General features: G+C 39.2%; 1 long non-coding RNA gene across 1 annotated transcript; it reads right to left on the reverse strand.

Annotated features, from left to right (window-relative positions):
- Window positions 1-2316: 2316 nt before the first annotated feature.
- On the reverse strand, window positions 2317-16771 carry LOC109146209. Its single transcript, XR_002048122.3, has 3 exons — window positions 16359-16771; window positions 7198-7299; window positions 2317-4396 (listed from the first exon to the last, which is right to left on the reverse strand). It is a non-coding gene; the product is annotated as an uncharacterized LOC109146209 (long non-coding RNA).
- Window positions 16772-19679: the final 2908 nt, after the last annotated feature.

Below are 19679 nucleotides of genomic sequence, written 5' to 3' on the forward strand. Positions count from 1 at the left end.
GGTAACCCACAGCACCCACATCCTCTGCAAGTGAGAGGCAATAGGTAACAAGGATGATAAAGGTGCTGCGCATGCTCCCTGCAACTCACAGGTCACAGTGAGGTTATTTAATGATGGAATACTCCTAAATATTACTCGGCCCCCAATGCAGGGCAACGCCTCTTCCCTGCACCTGGACTTTTTCTTTGAAGAGCACATAAAAGGTTGTAAACAGAATTTTATGTTTGTTTTATGGTATCTGAATTACTCCACTAGCACAGTATTTGATATCACTGTACTCTGGTGAAAAATAAATTGTTCTTGCATTCGACTTGGCACAATGATGAAATAAGTTGCCCAGCACTATCCAGAGGAAGTCTATGGCAAAACAGCTTTGGATATCTTGCAAATGCCACAAATTTGAGATAATCTTCAATCATTTTGTGCTTTCCTCCAGGTTTTGAGTGGGAGGTAATAGAATGACAGCAAAATGCAATGTTGTAAAGAGAAGTTTCTCAGGGACCAGTCAACAAACTGATGACAGCAAAGAAAATAGAAGTGGCCCTGCTGTGGAAGGTTTTGTTTTCATTCTGTGTGGTAGGAGGAATCTGCTTCCTGGTTAGTGTGTAGAAATTGTGTGGTGTTTCTTTAAATAGCTGTCATTATCTGGTGCATTTCCTGATCTAAAGTGATTTGAAAATCACTGTGGCCCTGCTACAACAAGTAAATGAACTGGTGTTTGTATCAATAGCAAATAGTTTGTGTGAACCCTAGAGTGCCAATGGAATTTCTTTAGAAGATGTTTGGCTTGGGCATGAAGGAAAGGCATACAGATTAGCTCAAAGGTTTTGGAAAATGTAAGCTGCTTGGTTACCCCCATCTGTATCTGGTAGTTGGTCATTCCCTTCTGTATTTCAGGACCACAAGAGACTGAATGTTCAATGATACCTAAAGTGAGGCTAATTTTGGTTGGAAAAGACTGTGACTTGCTTTTCCAGCAGGCTTTTTTTCCTGATGGTAGTTTCTGGGACTTTCCCTTCCTGGAAAGCTGTTCTCTGTGGCTTGCATCTCATCATAAGCTTTCTCTCCAGTGCCCATCTGGCACTCTCAGGAGCTAAGCCAGCTTTCTGCCTTGTCTCACTACTCCCACTCAGAAAAGTTTTCAGAGCGGAGTAGAGTTGCGCATACAACTGCAAGGGGCTCCCTTTTCTTGACCTAGCACAGCACTGTAGAGATTTCCCACTCTTTTTGTGTGGGCACAAATGCTTTGTAGTCTGGTTGACAGGTCCAGTGTGGCCACTTAGGGGAGAAGGTTGCTGTTTCTTCTGGTTTTGTATTTGAGTTCAAGTGGCAAAAAAACCTGGCAGACTCTTCACTTGCCACATAGCTACTGGTTTCCCAGAGTAAGAGACACATCATGGCTGGTGAAAGAAAGGTTCACCTGTCTGAAGTCTGAAAATAAATCCTTGTTCGTTGGTGACAACTGGCAGATGCCTTCTGGAGGGCATCAGGAATGGGGAAGCAGAGGTCTCTGGGAATTTGTCCTTAGAACAGGGTGACTCGTAGAGGGGGAACAAAGCAGCAGATGGTGGAGAAGAAGAGTCAAATCTGTTGAGGGGTTTTGGCATGGGGGCATTAGACCAGAGGCAGCTGCTGGTTTCACCCGTAACTGTGCTACACATGGCAAAGTTATTTGAAAATATAATGTAAGCATTTTTGAATAAAACTATGCAGCATTTACTCTTGCTATGGCATTTAGTACTCAAACTTGCTGCCTAGCAGTTTGATATGAGTTATGTACTAAAGATTGGTGTGGCAACAGTAAGCTTAGGCTTCATGTCAGGCTAACCAAAAGGTGCATTCTGATGGCTCTTGCAGAGCTTGACTTGGGTCTTTCACTGAGGTAAACTAAGGCATGGCCATTTGGCATGATCACCACCTGGATCTGGGGTGTTTTTTCACTGAGGCTTTTTGGTGTGTTCAAATCCACAATGGAGTTAGACTCTAGGAGAGGGATTACAAACAGATTACAGTTGAAAAGGCTTGACATGAACACCTGCACATTGATCTTGCTGCACTACCTAGTTAAAGAGTCATATTTCTTTGCCATGGGCCTAAATATTCCATTATATTGTTTGTTCACTGCTTACTTCATCAATCTGAAGAGAAGGAGAGCATAATATGAACCCAAATTTCTCTAGGCGAGACTGGTGTGGGTACAGTCATGTTCAGTCTCTAACTGATACTCATTTTACTGCTTTATTGTCTTTGTTAAAAATAAAAATGTTTCTTAGTGCAAAGTAGCAAAATAACTCTTACTCTGACCAGCATTTGTACCTTCTAGGATTTTTGGTTACAAGATTGATTAAAGTTCATTTTTTTCTTGGGTAATTAAGTTGCTATTAAAATATCTGTACATGCAAAAGAAGAGAATATTAAAATTGAGTTATTGAGATTCATGTTCTTCATTTTTAGTTTCTTTAATTTTCATATTTTTCACTTAAAAGTCAGTCCCTGATTTAGACTGTGACAAGATATATTGACAGACACCCACAGGAAACTATTAATACAGATTTTTTTTTTCCCTATGGCTCTTTCTCAGACATTCCTTCTTAAAATAGGGGGAGAAAGTAATAACTTAGCATGGATTAGTATCTGTGGCATAATGATCTAGTAGAAAATTTTTTTCTCAAGATGCAGTATAAAGACAAGAAAGGAAGTGGGATGTCAAGTGTGAAACTTCAGGATCTGATTCAGATATAGAATGTTTGTTATTAATTTCAGTGTTTGTCTGAATCTTCATTTCATCACCAACACAAGAGAAAAGGCAAAACTGGAATTATGGGTAAAAGAATTCATACTATGTAATGTACATCCACTGAATTGCAGCTACAAAGTTTACCCTTAAAAGCAACAATCCAAAGACTATTGGTTGCACTACTTCAGTGTAAACAAAAGATGTCACTGTCAGACACAAAAAGCACTGAGGTAATTAAAGTTTGTTCTGAAACTATTCAGATCTTACCATTAAGCTTTAATAATGATTATTTTTAGTTTCTTTCTTTCTACAAAGGGAAACCACTGAAGACACTGTGTGAAACTAATTAATCTGAAAAAAAACCCAAAAACCCTACCCCAAATTCTGTTTTAAAATGTTCCTTTCTTGATAGGAATGCTTATAGAAATGCTTCCAAGTTCCTGTAAATGCCCCCACGTTTCACACATCATATCATGTGAAACTGTTCTTGACCCCAAAGAAGATGTGGCTGAATCATTAGACCAAAATGAAAGAAGAAGAATATGGAGAATAGAAAGTGTGTGAATTGTGAGGAGAGAACACAGTATAAAGTGGAAAAAAAGGGGAGGTTTCAAAGTAGTAGATATTAGAGAAAAAATTACACCAAATGAAGAGATTTTCTTCTGCCCTCATCCATGTTTCAGTGAGGTTAAACTAAATGCAGTAGAACAATGTCTGGTGTAGCACGGATCTCAATTTTCATGATCCCACTGATGTCAAGCTCCAGTTGACTCTTCCAGAAGTAGGACTGGATTCATGTGTTGTAATCAGGCTAAGCAACAGGGCAGCATTTTCACAAAAGGAGCAACATTAACAAGAAAAATGCATCTGCAGACACAGCCAGACCCTTTCCAAGGTCAGTTGGACTGACATATCCTGCCCTCTTGTTCTGGTTACTTCCTCCAGAGATATCCTGGGCTGGATCTGAAAGCTGTTTCATGGGCCAACTGTCCCTGTTCCAGCTTTCCTGAGAGTTTCATCTCTCCTCTCTGCTTCTCAAGTGTGATAGAGCAGAATGTGGTCCTCAGATCTTCCTCACCCTTTATTGAAGTCAAGCTCCCAGAAGTCCAGGCCATTTTCTCAAAATCAGTATTAGGCGGAAATGTTGTATCTGCATGCACGATCCTTTTAATCCCCGCTTCCACTTCTGATTATGCATGCTCTGCTAGACTATTGTGATTCTTGTACATATTTTTCAGTCTTTGCTTTTTGTGTTGCTTTTTTTTTTTCTTCTATCTGAAATGTGAGCACAAGATTCAGAGAGAAGGTAGTTCATGGGAAGAAAATTGTCCCGCTGTTAGTCCCTTGGGGAATCTTTTCAATGCTCAGTACAACTGGAGACTTGCATTTATTTCTCTGTGAGTCCTGTCTCTTCTGGGGAACTTCCCCATTTTGGGGGAAATCCACATTCAGCCACAGCTGGGGGAGTCCCAGGCAACTGGACAAGAGGCGAGAGGGGTAAAGGACCTAGAAATTGCTTCAGAGAAACTAAGGCATCTCTGTAGGCAATCTTCAGTGCACACCAGTAGATGTAACTGAACTTGGAAGATGTGTAGACTTGAGATCTAAGCCTACTAGTAGTCCCATGGTGAAACAAGCTGGCCGTCTTGGTGCCACTCCCTGGAAATAACGAGTTTGGAAAGTTGGTGAAAGCAAGTTGTGGAAAGTAATGGGAACTTTTGCCTCATAATGCAGCGGGGAAAAGCTAAGTGAACATGTCGAGATTTCATCAGATAAAGAAGAGAGGAAGCTTCTGATATTTGCAGAATTAAAAAATAAAGCTTAGGTTTACTAGTTGGGATGTAGGAATTTCATGTACCAGATTGGGTCACAGACTGGTGAGACATTATGCAGGGAAGATATCTGTATCTATGTATGTGTCAATACATGGGCAGGTACAGTATGACAGGAACCAGGCTGTGTAGCTCAGCTGCTTGTGAATATATCTAGAAATCAAACCCATTCTTTCCATATTTATTTCCAGGTCCAATTATGACAACAGATCACTGCGCCAAGTTAACTGTGGACATCATCCTATGCTGTGTTTAGGGTGACAATCTATATATAAGTTTGTCTCTATTTAAGCAGTTTGTTCTGGGAGAACAACTCAGAAAAAGAAGTAATTTTCAACCTATCCAAACCAAAGGAAGTTTTTCTATTTCTTTCACAAGATCTTTAGACCAAAATATAATTTTCTAGCTGAATGATAATGGAAGTGTTAGTGGTTTGATCTTTCTATAGATGAAGGACTAGAAAAAACACAGTGCTGTTTTTTTCCCATCTTATGAAAACTATAACGTAAATGACAGCAGAAAATGTATTAAGAAATAATTAAATGTTGATAAAAATGTTGATCAATTTTGGACCCTGTAAAAGCTTCCCTGAAAGGTGAAAAGCGCAGGTTTCTTTTATTTCCCTTACCTTGGCACCTCCTTAAACAAATCAGGTATGTCACTCAGCGTGAGTGTAGTGTTACATTAAATATATCACGCCATACAGCATTTAATGAAAGCAAACTCATTAATTTAAATTCAGAAAAAATCTAAAAGTCAAATTACTTCTGCTTCTTAAGAAGTTTGCATAATATGCAGAATTTCTATTTCCTTAAGCTATTTCTATCATTGCCACCTTTTCTTAAATTTTTTACATATGTTTCTGTATAGTAAAGTGGTTACATGGTATATTTATAAATGTTCTTTAGTTACCAATTCACATTTTTATTTTCTAGCAATTTCAGGATATTCCTCTGTAGCAGTTCTTTCCAATTACACTGTTATAAAATTTCAAATATAGATCAAGAATCTTTGCTGTTTAAATAAATCTCTATATGCAAAAAGCCTTTTTTTCCCCTGCTCATGCAACAGCATAGTCACTTCACTTGGCACTCATATCATATTCCAATAGTGGCATATGTAGATATTATCTCTGCAATGCACTGGATGCTGATTTATAAAAAAAGTATTCTAAAATAAATCTGCTCAGGTATAAGTGTTAGGGAGCTCCTCAGAACTCTTAATTTGTACTGTATTTATTAACTGCTTATTCATTTCCCAGGTTTCCAGTCTGAGAATACTTGTTGTATGTACTCATTTTACTGGACTGTTGTGGAATATGGGATGCATCTGCTCTAGTAAGTAAATAGGATTAAACTATAGAATTTGGTACACAATTATTTGAAATGCGCAAGAATTGACAAATCTTCGCCAGGGTACTTTAGAAGTAAATTTTATCTGGAAAATGTGTAATACAATAGTATTTAGGAACTATGTACAGTACCATAGAATAATACAAGGACAAGATATTATTAATTTGCATATATTCTTATTAGAATTAGAATTTTTACTCAGGTACCATAAACCCCTTTGCTGTCAAGGTGGTTCTCTCCTCTTGGGGCTTATAAAGTCAGAGTAAGTCGAAAACAAAACAGTGGAACACTGTCTGGTAAGGAAGAGGGAACTTGAATTATCTCACTGTTAGCATAACTAGGACTCACAACAAAGGAGCATTTTACAGGGAAACATGAAGGCACACCTAAGCAGGGTAAAAGAAAAAAGCAAAGGTGTAGATCTCAAAATGTGACAGGTGGCTGTATCACAAGATATTTGAAAGGACCTCTCATACTCAGCATTTCAATAGCAAACATGCAGTCAAGTAGATTAGGGTCTAGACTGTGATGAGTCCTACAAAGAGAAGACTGGTTGGGTTAAATTTCATATGATTTAAAAAAGCAAGAATAAGAAGTGTCTCAAGAAATGAGATTAAATAAAAAATCTTAATGCAGAAAGTTTGTCTTTGCTGAAACATTGCGTGGTGCAAGACTGTGTTGCCAAAGCTAGGAAAAGAAATTACTAGGGGAGAATGATTAACTATATTAAGCTTACACTGATGATTACACAACCAGAGTGAGCTGTTGGAAAGGCAGGCTGTCTTGTTAGCTTGGCTAGAATGATTCATGCCTGGAGTGGAAATGTGGATCTGTAAGCGATGAGCATGAAGTTGTTAAGTGCACCAGGGGAGCGATTATTCAGAGATAAGGGGCAGAAGAAGAGAAGGGAACCAAACTCAGAGTTTGACAGAACACCCCATCCTCTTTGCAGTGCTGGGGTGGAATGAAGATGCCTCCAAAGAGCTTTGTGAGCTGTTACAGAGGGTGGAAGAGAATCAGGAGAGAATGGAGACCCTGAAGCCAAAGAGTGTGGAATTTTCAGGAATGATGTAGCTGTGCCAAGAACAAGCAGCAGACCAAGAACGGGAAGCCTGCAGTGCTAGAACTGTAAGCTGCAGTTAAGAAGTCACTAGAGACTATGATGAAAGCAGTTTAGTTGAGCTCAGTTGCCAGGAACTGAACTGGGGGAGGCCTGAGATGTAATTAAAAAAGCCAGCTCTAGACAGTATGCTTACAGGTGCCATGTGCAACATACCTGGAGTATCCAAAATTATCAGTTGCATGTGTTTGCTAAGTAGAGACCATGTTACTAAATAATTCTAAAAGAAAGACCTCTTCCATGTTTCAAGTATAAAGCCTGCAAGAAATAGCTGTAGTTAGTTAAGGTAGAACACTGGTAGTGTAGGATGAATTAGCTGAAAGAAATAAAAATGTGTGTAAAGAAAAAACACCTGAGTAGATGCTTTGGAAAAAAAGAAACCCCATGCAACCTGAAAACCTCACTGATGCAATATAAACTAATCAAAACAAACCCAAACAAATAATGGTACATAGTGAAAAGAAAGAAAAATAACAGCGATATTGGAAAGTAACAACTAGAAATAATTTATAGAGTTCAAGAAAAATACATTTTAAAACCAACAGGAAAAGGTATGTTTACACTGCACTGATTTTGAAGAGAAAAATATGCTGCTCACATTTCTATCAATGTCCTGTACGTGAATATTGGCCATAATTTTAGGCATTTTACCTTATGGATAGAAACTGTATTTATCTCCTTCCTAATGAATCTTATTCCAACAGAGATGAGAGAGAAAAATCTGTAGAAGTAGCAGAATTAAGAGTAGAATATAATCAATATTATTTGTGTTGGGATGAGAAACAGACCGACAAGAAAAGGTTAGAAAAAGAGAGGAGGAGAGTTGCAAGGAAGTCCAAAAGAGACCAGGAGCTGGAATAGGAAAGGATCATGATGGCAAGACAAGATGTTAAATGAGGAAAGCAGATGAAAATTTATACTTGTGAGGTGCAAAGAAGGAGAAAGCCAAAGAAAAGGCATGAGCAATTGAAGATAAGCTAAAGTGAGGAGGAAAATCACAGTGTATTTAATCAGTTATCACCAGAAAGAAATTGATGGCTTCTGGTATGATTTAGTACATGTTCTATGACATCCTGAAAGTTCTCAACCAGAAAAGAGACCTGTTATATTAGACACTAAATAGCTGTAAGGACTCATTTTAACAGTTTTTCCTGCTGGGCCTTTTTTGTGTGAAATCAATTTCTTTCCACAAGTATCTTCTTTCTGATCACAAATTCCAGATCCAAGTTTACATTTGCCTTTTTCTTTTATTAATATTTTTTTTCATGTGAGAAAGATGGTTAAAAGCACTTATGTTGTTCTGGATTGTTTGTTCACTCTCCAACTCTCGCTTCATGAACCTACCCTCTTGTATTAGAAAGTTCTGCTGATCACTACTGGAATGAGTGATATTTCTACACAGAAACATAGTGAAGCTGCATTTCATCTTTCCTTTCTAAAATGGTATCAAGAAGCTGCTGTCGCTATAAGTTCAGTTTGCTTCAGTCCTGTTAATTCCGTCTTCATTGCCTGTGGTGAAAGATCAATTTTTTCTTCCTTATTCAGACTAAAAGTCTTCTGGAAATCACCAGATTTGTTTGAATGTGGTCTGTATCTCAGATACAGAGGTAATATTTTAGAGCTAGCTTCACAACAGAAGCCTAAAGGGATAGATCTGAATGGTGAAATGAAACTTGGGAGTACTTGGAACATCTCAAGACAACAAACCAAAATAAAATATTTTAAGTTCTAATTGGAATGCACCCAAAACCAGCAAAAATGTTTCAGTCAGGAGCAAAGGGTGAGAAAGGCTTTGGGAAGTTCCAGCAAAAGCTGAGATTTGATTAAAGCTAATCTTGAAGTTCCCCCACCCACATATGTCACCTGATATTCAAAAATACTCTCAGGAAACAGAAACTGTATGGAAGATTTTAGTTTCAGCTGCATTTCCTAGCCTAACTTATAGGACCAAGATGAAATGACAGAAGTTACTCTTACTGATTTTCTTAGAAAGTAGGAATCTCTTCTGAAAGGCTGAAGCACAAGGAAAGATGCATTTCTTAAAAGGCTGCTGTTTAAAAGCTGAACCAGTTGGTGGTGTTTTGTTGTTTGGTTGTTTTGGTTTTTTGTCTTTTTTTTTTAATTTCCATTTAAATCTCTCCACTCATTCAAAAGAGTAGATATCCAGTTATACCTTGGAAACATATCATAAAATATATTCCTTGCTGGAAAGATGTTAAGATTGTCATACCCAGAAGAAGGTTAAGAGACAGGAAACAGTGTTATCCTCACTTTCCTGAGGTGCAGTTTTTACCTTTTGGTTATGTTTACCCTTTAGACTTCAATAGGTAAATAAACACCAAAGGCAGGCTTAAACAAAGAACTCTGCTTTCAAAATGTAAATTAGATGTCTCAAAGTCTTCATATATTCCAACTGAAGCAGTGCTGTCTAATTTGTATGAAGCTCTGCACTGTGGACCTACTGAAATGCAGGAAACAACACAAAGTTTTAGGAATCTTATATCCACTATCTTTGCTACCACCCTTCCTGTCATCCAATAGTATGGATGTGACATGAGAACTGAAAGGAGAGCTATGACCATGGTATTAATCTTAATTTTAGTTTATAGAAATTACCTTTTTTTAAAAATTTGTCTGAGAAGTCTTTTAACAAAAGAAAAAAACAAATGGAAAGCAAAACGATCTGTGAAACTGTAGAATATCTCAAGTGAGTCACCAAAAAGTGCAGAAAAAACCCCAACCAAATAACCCCCACAAAATGATGTATAGAAGTAGATGGAATACTATAATATAAAGCTCACATCTCTGGAACTCTATTTTAGGTCCCTCATTACTGAAAGGGAGGGATGAGTGTAAGAGATTTGATGTACAAAGAAACTGCAATGTTTAGATACAGCTTGAATATGTAGTCTTACAAAACTGGATAAGTAAACGATGGTACCTAACAGTGAGATTGAACTGAGGATGTTTGTTTTGTCTTGAGGACTGAGAATGAGGAGAAGGTTTTTGGGAGAAAGGCTTGAAGTTCTGTCTGTGTTGCCTTTATGCTGGATGGCTAGACACCATGAGAAAATACTGGAACGGGGTATTTATTAAGAAGGCAGAAGGAAGGTCCAGGAAAAAATTATTGTGAAAGGCCAAGGCTAGCAGGGGACAGCTAGAATAGCTGCATTTTTATGTGAGATCTCCCTTAGCAAGGGGTGATGTATGGGAAAAAGAAGCAAAATCATCAAGTTCAAGACTTAATTGAAGTTGGACGGGATCTCTGGAGGTAACGCAGTCCACAAGCTCCTGCTCAAAACAGGGAGCATGTCACGGACAGATCAGGTTGCTCAGGCCTTGCCCAGTTGGGTTTTGGTTGCACACAATTTCCTTGAGCACCTGTTTGAGTGCTTAACCACCCTCCCTATGACCAGGTGTGGAACTCTAGAAGACCATGTAGGATGCTGGAGAATGCTACCATCATTTAATTTTAAATGGATGATTTCAGCATTAGGTCAAAGTCCCAGAAGTTGTCAGTGAATGAGGTTTCAGACAAGGCAGGTCAAAAGCAATTTTGTATAAGCCTTTGAAGTATGGCACAGAAAGAGTTGAGACTTTTCTAAAACACTCCTATGAGCTCTAGGGATAAGAAAACTTAAAAATTTATTTTCATTGGTAGATAGACAGTTAATTCTTATGTGATTTTTGCAGCTATTAGCCCTTTCAATGGTTGACCTGTCCACATTTCTAAACCAGGTTTTTGCCCCCATTTGTCTGATATGTTCATAGTCAGATACCTTTCTCAATGTTTAAAATATTCTGGGGAATCAGAGACAGAATTAAAAAGAAAGATTTAATTAGCCAAATGCTTTCAGCAGCAGGTCTTCTTTTGGAGGTTCTTTTTGGCCCAATACAAGATGAAATATATTTAGTGCACAAGTGTTTATAATGCACAACCATCACCCAAACTCAAGGGCAATAAAAATACGGTTGATTTTGTTGAAAGCAGAGTTAGGCTGACACTTTGCAGTTTTGAAAATTCTACCCATAGGTGACAATTGAAACACTCAGAATATTAACTGTGGTGGAAAAAAGTATAAGTAATAATATTTGAGACTGAGTTACATTGCACAACTAGTAATGTCATGTACTTGTATAGGTGCCAGATCAACTCAGTTTTCTCACCTCTGTGCCACAGGCAGTGTGACACCCTGACCAAGGCAAGGCAGAACTAGTTTATTATCAAAAGGTGTCTCAGGGGGCCACAAAATAATGAAACAATAGCTTGAATGTCACAGGCACACAGCAAGAATGAAAAGCATGTATCAGACGTATAGCTAAACAGCATCCTGGATGTTTATTCAACTGCTAAGTAAAATTTATAGTAGAAGTAGTACATTTCAGGTCCTAGGGAGAGACATGCACCTTGTCTAAGTTTAGATTACCTGCTGGAGTGTACATTAGCTCCTCACAAGTTTGTGCATCTAGGCTTCACTGCCAAAGTGCCAGTGAGCATAGTTGCGTTTTGGGGTGAGACACCAGTCAAGCTGATGTTTGGATGCAGCTAAGGCTGGTGCTTGGTCTCAGGAACTGGATAGTTTTCTTTTGTTTCTTAATGTTGAAGTAGCTTCAAAGCCTGTCTTTCATTTCCAAGGAGTGTAGTGCTTCTGACTTTGCTGTTGCCCATGCAGCTGTCACCATTTCCCCTGCATTTTTGCTGAAATAGCAGACTTTTCTCTGGTCAGCCACCAAACTAACATCATGAGAGGATCACTGAAGGCTCACTAAAAGAGACCTGTGTCTAAAGCCAAGAAGAGCCAAAGGCCAGTTTAAATCTGACACTGTTCTGAAGTCACCTCGGAAGAATTCCACCTTCTGTAGGAACAGCTGTCATCATCGCTTGCACTGAAGAAGGGGTTTTTCCCCTGATTTTACCTTGGTGCAGCTAGGTGACCAACTAAAGGAGGTGATATTTGATACATTTCTGCATGAAAAGGTCCAGTCTTTTGCAGCAAGGACTTTCACACCTTGACTCAATGTATACAGGAGCACTCCCTTTTTGTCACATTATATTCCAGTCACTCTGAAAGCGATGAGTTTGCATAGAAAATATTAAGGGACATAATATGATAGTCTGGAGAAAAGTTTCAAGAAGGAAAGAAGCCATCACAAACTTTACAGATCTGTTTGGGTTTATGCTATCAGACTGCAGATACAGGGTAATCTTGCTTCCACATAGGCAAAAAACTTCTGTACAAAATACAGAAGCTGTTGTACTGAGTGATGATTCATCAATGCAACAGAAATTGACAAGCAAACAAATTTACACTTTCTCATTTCACAGGGGCAGAGGAAAACAGTTTCTTAATTTTAAGAATTAGCATCAACACTTTCAGTAGAGAATCAAGTATGCACTGAAGGTGCCAGACTGCCAAGTGTGCCAGAAGGTGCACAGAGACTGAAATCCTCCCTGTAACCACAGAAAGGCTCACAGAGGCAGCAGCATGTAGACTTCCCAAACACAAACATACAGCAATCTTGTTCTGAGGCTATTATTCCTTCCATCTCTCCCTGCCTCCTTTCCTAGTACTAGAAATGGTTGAGTGACCTCTTCTATGTCAGCAATTTGTTGTAAACCTTTCAGACTTAGGGGCAAGTGATACAGCTCTGCTGATTGCAGCCAATGTTGCACTTGATGGACTGGAACTGGCTGACTGTAATCTTGTGGTCTCCAATAGAACATAAACTACATTGGGAGTTTTTGAACACAGAGACATACAGTAGTTTGATTTGACTCAGCAAAATAAACCCTTTTTATGAACATTTTATTTTGAATTCCTTTTACAGTCAGAGAGACACTGAATTTGCAGCATGGGCAGCCTGTCATAGCTCCTGTTCCTTAAGAGCTGATGCTTTGCCCTGTTCTGTTTCCTGAACTGCAGAAAAAATTATTTCCTAACATTTGTGCCCTAAAATGATCCCCACTGTTGGAGTGAATAAATCAAAAGAGGTCTGCTTGTTTCAGACAGCATTCTGCTGCTCCATACACTGTCCACCAAAATGTCAAATGGAAACACTTCTGTCGGATCACTCCCATGGGTGTCAGGTGTGTGTAAGTGGAGGAGGATTCAGCAAGGAGAGGACAGAAGAGCCAGGGAGTGGAACAGCTGTTATTTTTTGTGAGAACCTTTTTTCCCTTGAGCTTCTTGGGACTGGTATTTCAACCAGTATAAGACACTGCCACCCAGACTAGCACCAGCTCTGCTGCTCAGCTGCGAGCTGTATCACATGTGACAGAGTCTTGGGAAAGCCAGACCAGCAACTACTCACCCCAAGGAATGTGTAGCTTCCACTACATGTTCCACTAGCCCTCCTCCTTCCTACATCCTTCCTTCTGAGTATGACAACATACAAAGAGACATGGAGAAAAGTTAACTTGCTCATCTTTCTATGTTACTTCTCTCTTTCCTGTATTGAAGGAGGCAACGTATTTGATTAATATAGATGCAAATGCATCTGTCATAAACCTGCTGACCGCAAAGTGTGGAATGAAGGTGAATCTGGTGAAGATGTTTAGATTCGTGCATTGTATGTGTAAACTTCTTCAGATTTAGAAAATCTGTGGTTTTTCTTTAGCTCTGGATTTCCAGGCCTGTTTTCTGGGCACCAAATCTCTGGAAACACTTCCAGGAAAAGGGATCTTGTGGTCCACCTGCCCGAGCTAATTTTTCAAAGCAGTTTTGTTCTAGCAGCTTTTGACTCCACTATTTCTTTCCTACTGTGATATTTTATACTCAACTCTGCAGAAAACCTGATGCCATTAAGCCAGGCCATCCTATTGTTCTGCAGTGCTTCCAATTTGCATGGAAAATTATTCATGTTAATAACTCCCCATTGTTCACATCTTATCTTCCTCAGTCATGTCAGAGAGCTACACAATGCAAGCCCTGCTGTCACAAGGTTTCTGTACATTTAAAGGCATGAAGTGATTTGCCTTCAGTGAATTCAAATGAATTAAAGGATTTTGGGACTTAAGTAAAATCAGACAGAACTCTTAAGATTTTCTTAATTTCTCCTCAGGTCACATTACCTACCTCTGCCTCTGTTTGCAGTCTTTGACCCAAATACTCCTGCCTGTGCTACTGCTGAGCTTTGCATTCCAGAGGATGGCCGCCTGTTGTTCTGCACGGCAATGGGAGGTGCTCAGCTCACAGTGCAAGGGAAAGGTACTTTCGCTGCTGTCATCAAATTAGGATATTGATTACAGGTATCACTTAAATTCGGCAAACAATATTTGGCCTACCCTTGCATTTGCTGCAGAGGGGTTTGCCTGTTTCTACAAACCATAAGGATAATTGCTGGTCAAGTGAAGTTAACAAGGCTTTTAGGTTTATTGTCCTTTTTCCCCATTTGTACATACAAGGTTATGCTCTGGATAAAAAATAATGGGTTTTAGCAGTTAGGTTCATAAGCATGTTTTCTTAATCATCAAAAACTGCTGGCATGCTCATATTACAACAAAATAGGTAATGTTTGATGTGTATAATCCAAACTACAGAACTACAACTGATATAAGATGCAGTGTCTTGTATATAATCACAGAAAACTCGTAACATGTTTTCAGAGTATAGGGGACTGCTTTAAAAAGCATCAAAGCATCTTTTCAGTTGCTGTTTAAAACCACTCTTGTTTCTCAGTTTTTAAGCACTATCACTCAGCACTGGTTTTGCTTCCTAATGTTGATTTGCTTTGAGGTGAGCTTTTGTTTCACAAACTTTGTGAAACACACCTGTTTAAACACTTTGGCAATATGGAGCAAACCTGAAAATGGCTCAGTATCTATTATTTCATAACTGAAACCCAGTCAGGTTTCTTTTGTATTTTAGTATAATATTGTAAGCCACACAGGAAACCTACCTTCATTTCTATAGTGACTTATTGTAGAATATTTGTTCAGATATTATCAACTATATAATATGTTAAAATTACTCAGTGTTGGCACCACTCCTAAATACAAGCCCATGTACACGCATTATAGCTCTATTCGGATATTAAGAGTATAAAATGAGTTTCATTTTCTGACAGATGACAAATAAAGTAACCATCAAAGTAGGTGGAATAATAATCAAATGAAAAAAGACACTGTGAAATTTCCTGAAATGTCTTCTTCTATTATTTACAAAAAGATAGTCAAGTGAATCTTGTATGACAAATGGTGTTCCTTTTCCTACTGAAATCACTGACTAAGCTACTCTAACTTCACTGGGGGCATAAGCTGTTCCTGTTAGGCAGTAAAAAATGCAAACCCTGACTGTGCCTTCATGGACTTCAGTATAAACTTACATTAACCCTACCCAAGTCTAACTGGAGTTTGACTATTGCATTCCCTCCCACTGGCTTTGACTCTTTCTGAACAATTGTTCACTATGAAGAGACAAAAGTATTCTTGCTTACAAAACTGGGTTCAAAGAAATGAGTAAACGAAAAAAACCCTTAGTAATTTCTACTGATAAGCTGAACATTCTGCCCATGTTATCAGCATTGCCGGATGGATTTCAGTGGAAATATGCTGCCTTTTCACAAGTAGTGCTCTGGAACACTACACTATTTTCTCAGGTTAAGGAGAAGTTTAAACCTAAGGAAGACTAAAACTTTCTGGTCTCAGAGAAAAATATATCTCCTTGCTCTCCACCATTCTTCCCACTCCATTTTCCCAATTTTACAATGCATTTGTATAATGGCATTTTTCAGAAATCGTTTCACAGGATCCCAAATCGCAAAAGGTTTGTTAGGCCTTAGTTTGAAGGAAGGTCCTTTTGTGAATTAGTAATGGGTTAGAGGATGAAAAACAAAGGTGGGAGCTACTGATCATTTTTCACAATTAAAGAAATTTGCAAGAGGAGGGCAAGCACAGGGGACCGTGCCAGGTCCTGCATTGTCCAACACATTCACAACTGGGTTGGAAAAGATGGTGGATAGCCAAAGTGGCTAATGATACAAAGTTGTTTCCAACAGTCAAAAACAAAGTCTACCTGAGAAAGTAACACAGGGATCTCACATTATCAACTGACTGGGTAGTAAAATGGCAGAAAAATACAATGCTGATAAATATAAAAGAGTGCCTATGAAAAAAATACAGCCCTAATAAATGCAAACAGTTCTGAATGAGCAGTTGTCACTCAAGAAAGAGATCTTGCAGTCACTGTAAGTGTTACCACAAAAACACCAGCTTAACATTCAGTCCAGGGACTGGGTGTGCCCTTGGCTCACAAACTTGACCTGCTGGTTGCCAGAAACTGGAAGAGATAAAAAGGGAAGGAACCTTCTGTACTCACCCTGTTTCTCATAGGTATCCACTACTTGCCACTGTTGAGAGAAGATGGAGCTGTATGGATCTTTGCTACGGCCTAGAACAGCTGCTCTTATATCCTTATGTCAAATGAACAGTTTGAGAGAGTAGCTCTAACCTGGAGGCACAAAGGAAAGTGAAACCATAGAGGTATACAACCTGAGAACCAACGTCTCAAGTCCCAGACAAAGGACCAAAGCATTCAGAACAAACAAAAAAGCCTCAGAAGAGACCACAAGGAGACCCTGGATTAACCCTTGACAGCTTAGAAGCTTACTGGGTGTTCTGGTGTTTTAGCATGGGGGTTGACTGACAGTCCAAAATACAACAATAAAACATCACAGAAACACCTGAAGAGCTCAGAGACAGACGTAGCAATATCTCCTGGAACTGCAAGGTGTCCAGTAGACGCAGAAAGAGACAGACATCGGCTTAGAGAGCAGAGTGTAAGCAGAGAAGACAGTATCAGCAGTTCTAGTAGTTCTTCCCTTGGAAGGAGGCACTGGTTGAAAAGAAGACCAATGAACTGCCAACCTGAAAGGAAACAATAGCCATCCCAGACTAGTAATGCTTCTGTGACACAACTTCACTGATGACTGTGCCTGTAGCGCCAGACAAGGCATATGGGATATTATAATGTCTGGAAAGATCTTCGGTTTAATGACCATTAATTTACACCATGTGCAGGGGACTACAGATTTACATATCAATATATTTACATATCAGGTGTCCATCTGTACTTAATTGGGTCACATCAGTGGGATGGTTTGTCAGCAGTGGATACTTTCCTCAGGAGACACAGTGCTCAGCAGGAGATGATGTTAGAAGAACAGGTATTTTCAAACAGCAGAATTTGAAGTCCTGGCGTTGTTACTGCTTCCTGAGCTTGACATGATTCACATCCACAAAGGCCCTTACCCATTGCTGAGAGTAATTGCAATCATACTGACCCAGGGTGTCTCAGGTGGCCATATACTCAGAGAGAAAACAAATTTTTAACTATAACTTGCAGAAGGCAGGCAGGCAAAGTGCAGAGTTTGCAGCATAACCTGAGAACATCTTAAGGGTTTACACCTACACACTCCAAGAGGCAGGTTTCCGGGCTGTAAGCATACTCTGTGCTCTGCTTCCCACTCATCTCCTGTTCCTAGCTGTGCTACCGACCACTCCCAGACAGCACAATGAAGTGTCCTGGACATGCTGAATCCCAGATGCACTGGAGCCAGAATTTCTAGGTAACCACATAGCTTGGAAGCAACTTTGGAGCAACTCTGCTGCCACAGTCAGATAACTGCAACAGGCTAAAATAATGAAACCAAGTGAAAATTCTGCAAGAAAAATCAAATATTTAATGCCTGGATGAAAACACTCTTGTATCAAGAGTGAGCCACTAGTAAAAGCAACAGTGCAAGGGCCTCACAGGGTAACTGAATGTTCTTGGAGAATGTGGTCACATTAGTATTTGGATTAGTTTTTCATATGTGGTATTTAAGGGCTATTATCTTAAATTTCGGCCAAGAAAACATAATATGGAATTGAGAACTGTTTTCAATTTTTCCAACACAGGAGATCTTAAGACAAAACCCATTAAAGAGAAGCTATTGGGAAACTGGCATCAAATTAAGATCTCTGCCCAGCATTTTGCCTGGAGGCAGGCCCTGATTACTGAATATCACACTCTACAGTGAGTATCATGTGATGATGGAGGGATGGGGAACTATCTGCTGGCACTGACCACAGCTTTTTGTGCAGTTGATTCAAAGATTCCTGCTGATTTTGGGGGGTCAAGCTCTAATGCCTCTCAATGAATGGATGAACATCTCAATGATGTTCACCAAATTTCAGTGGCCACATCAAAAACTGACCTCTTTCTATTCTGAAGACTTTTCATGGATCTTACCAGAGGAGTCCAATGGCTATAATGGTCTGTGGCCTTCCTCCACAGAGGTGTTGTGAAGGCTTTGTTGTGTTCCTCTAGGATTACATGTATATGGCCTGGAAGCAGAGGTTAGGCTGCTATAACATGATTTTTCCATTTGAGGACGCTTTGACGTGTGCCCAGAGAGAGGAATACATGCTTAACTTATCAAGGGAATGCATTTGGATATTTTCACTCACACTCAGCAAAGAACTATTTTTAGTAACTAATAATATGCATGTGCCTTTCAGCATGCTCTTTGATAGCCTTGTTTCTATTCCTTAGGGATCTAATATTCTACCACATCTCCAAAGAATCCTGGAGTAAAAGAGAATGTCTTATTCTTTTTGTAACATGGCAGTTTCCTGCAGTGAAAAATAAACAGAGCTGCTGCGAAGACCAATTTTTTTCTTACAAACACATTCGAGGTAAAGTTGTAAAGCTGACCTGATAAATATGTGCAGGGCAAAACAGTACAAATGCAGGGTTAAAACTGCCTGCTATGAATGTTAAAGAAATTATGTATTTTTTAGCCACTTACTGAAATCAGAATTTTCAAGGGCTATTATTTTTTTCTATCTCTATTTTCTAAATGTTGAAACCAAGCACCCCACAGCAGTTCCAGTACTTCATTTGCAATCCCTCATAAGTTTTAAGGTGGATTAATTTGTTTTTGAGCCTGAAGTACATACAAACAAAATTAGCTGCTGGCAGGTTTAGAGACACAGAAGTGGAGTAATTTGGTATATGGTTGCCATGGCAGCTAACCTACGTCTAAATTACCCTACAAGCTTTTCTCAGCCATTCTCTGGCATTGTTCCTTCTGTCTGAATTGTTGGTTCCTTTTTTTTTTTTGAGCCCTGCCTTCTGCAAAGCCCTTCTTTGTGCCACTTTGGTCTCATCTGCAGGCTCAGCCCTCACATCCTGGCATGCGCTACAAGCTGCTGAATACCATCCATTAATGGAAAGGGGAAGCAAGAGGAGTACAAGGCAGAATTACAGTCTTCCAGCTACTCTGCCTGTTGATAGCAGCTTCCTGAAAGCTGATTTTCACTGAAGTAAACCACAGTGGTAATTCCCTTCATTATCAGGACTTAAAGCTTGCTGCAAAATCACTGATTTTGATGAAGCTGTTGCAGATTCACAGAGGCATAGTAAAAGCCAAATTTGGCCTTAAGACAGTGAATTTATCAAATGATTCATAAACTTTGATCTTAGGCTATGTGGCAGTAAATCAAGGTGTTATCTCTTCTATCCAGAGAAAACAGGTTTTGACATGCTTTGGCAATGTTTATTACCACGCAGAAATATTAAAAGAGAAGGCAATGAGTCCTCCAAGCTCTTTCCCTACCATTGACCTCCCTCTCAGCACAGTTAGAAAACAAACCC

The sequence above is a fragment of the Corvus cornix genome, chromosome 2 (genome assembly GCF_000738735.6).
Source record: "Corvus cornix cornix isolate S_Up_H32 chromosome 2, ASM73873v5, whole genome shotgun sequence".
Taxonomy (NCBI): Eukaryota; Metazoa; Chordata; class Aves; order Passeriformes; family Corvidae; genus Corvus; species Corvus cornix.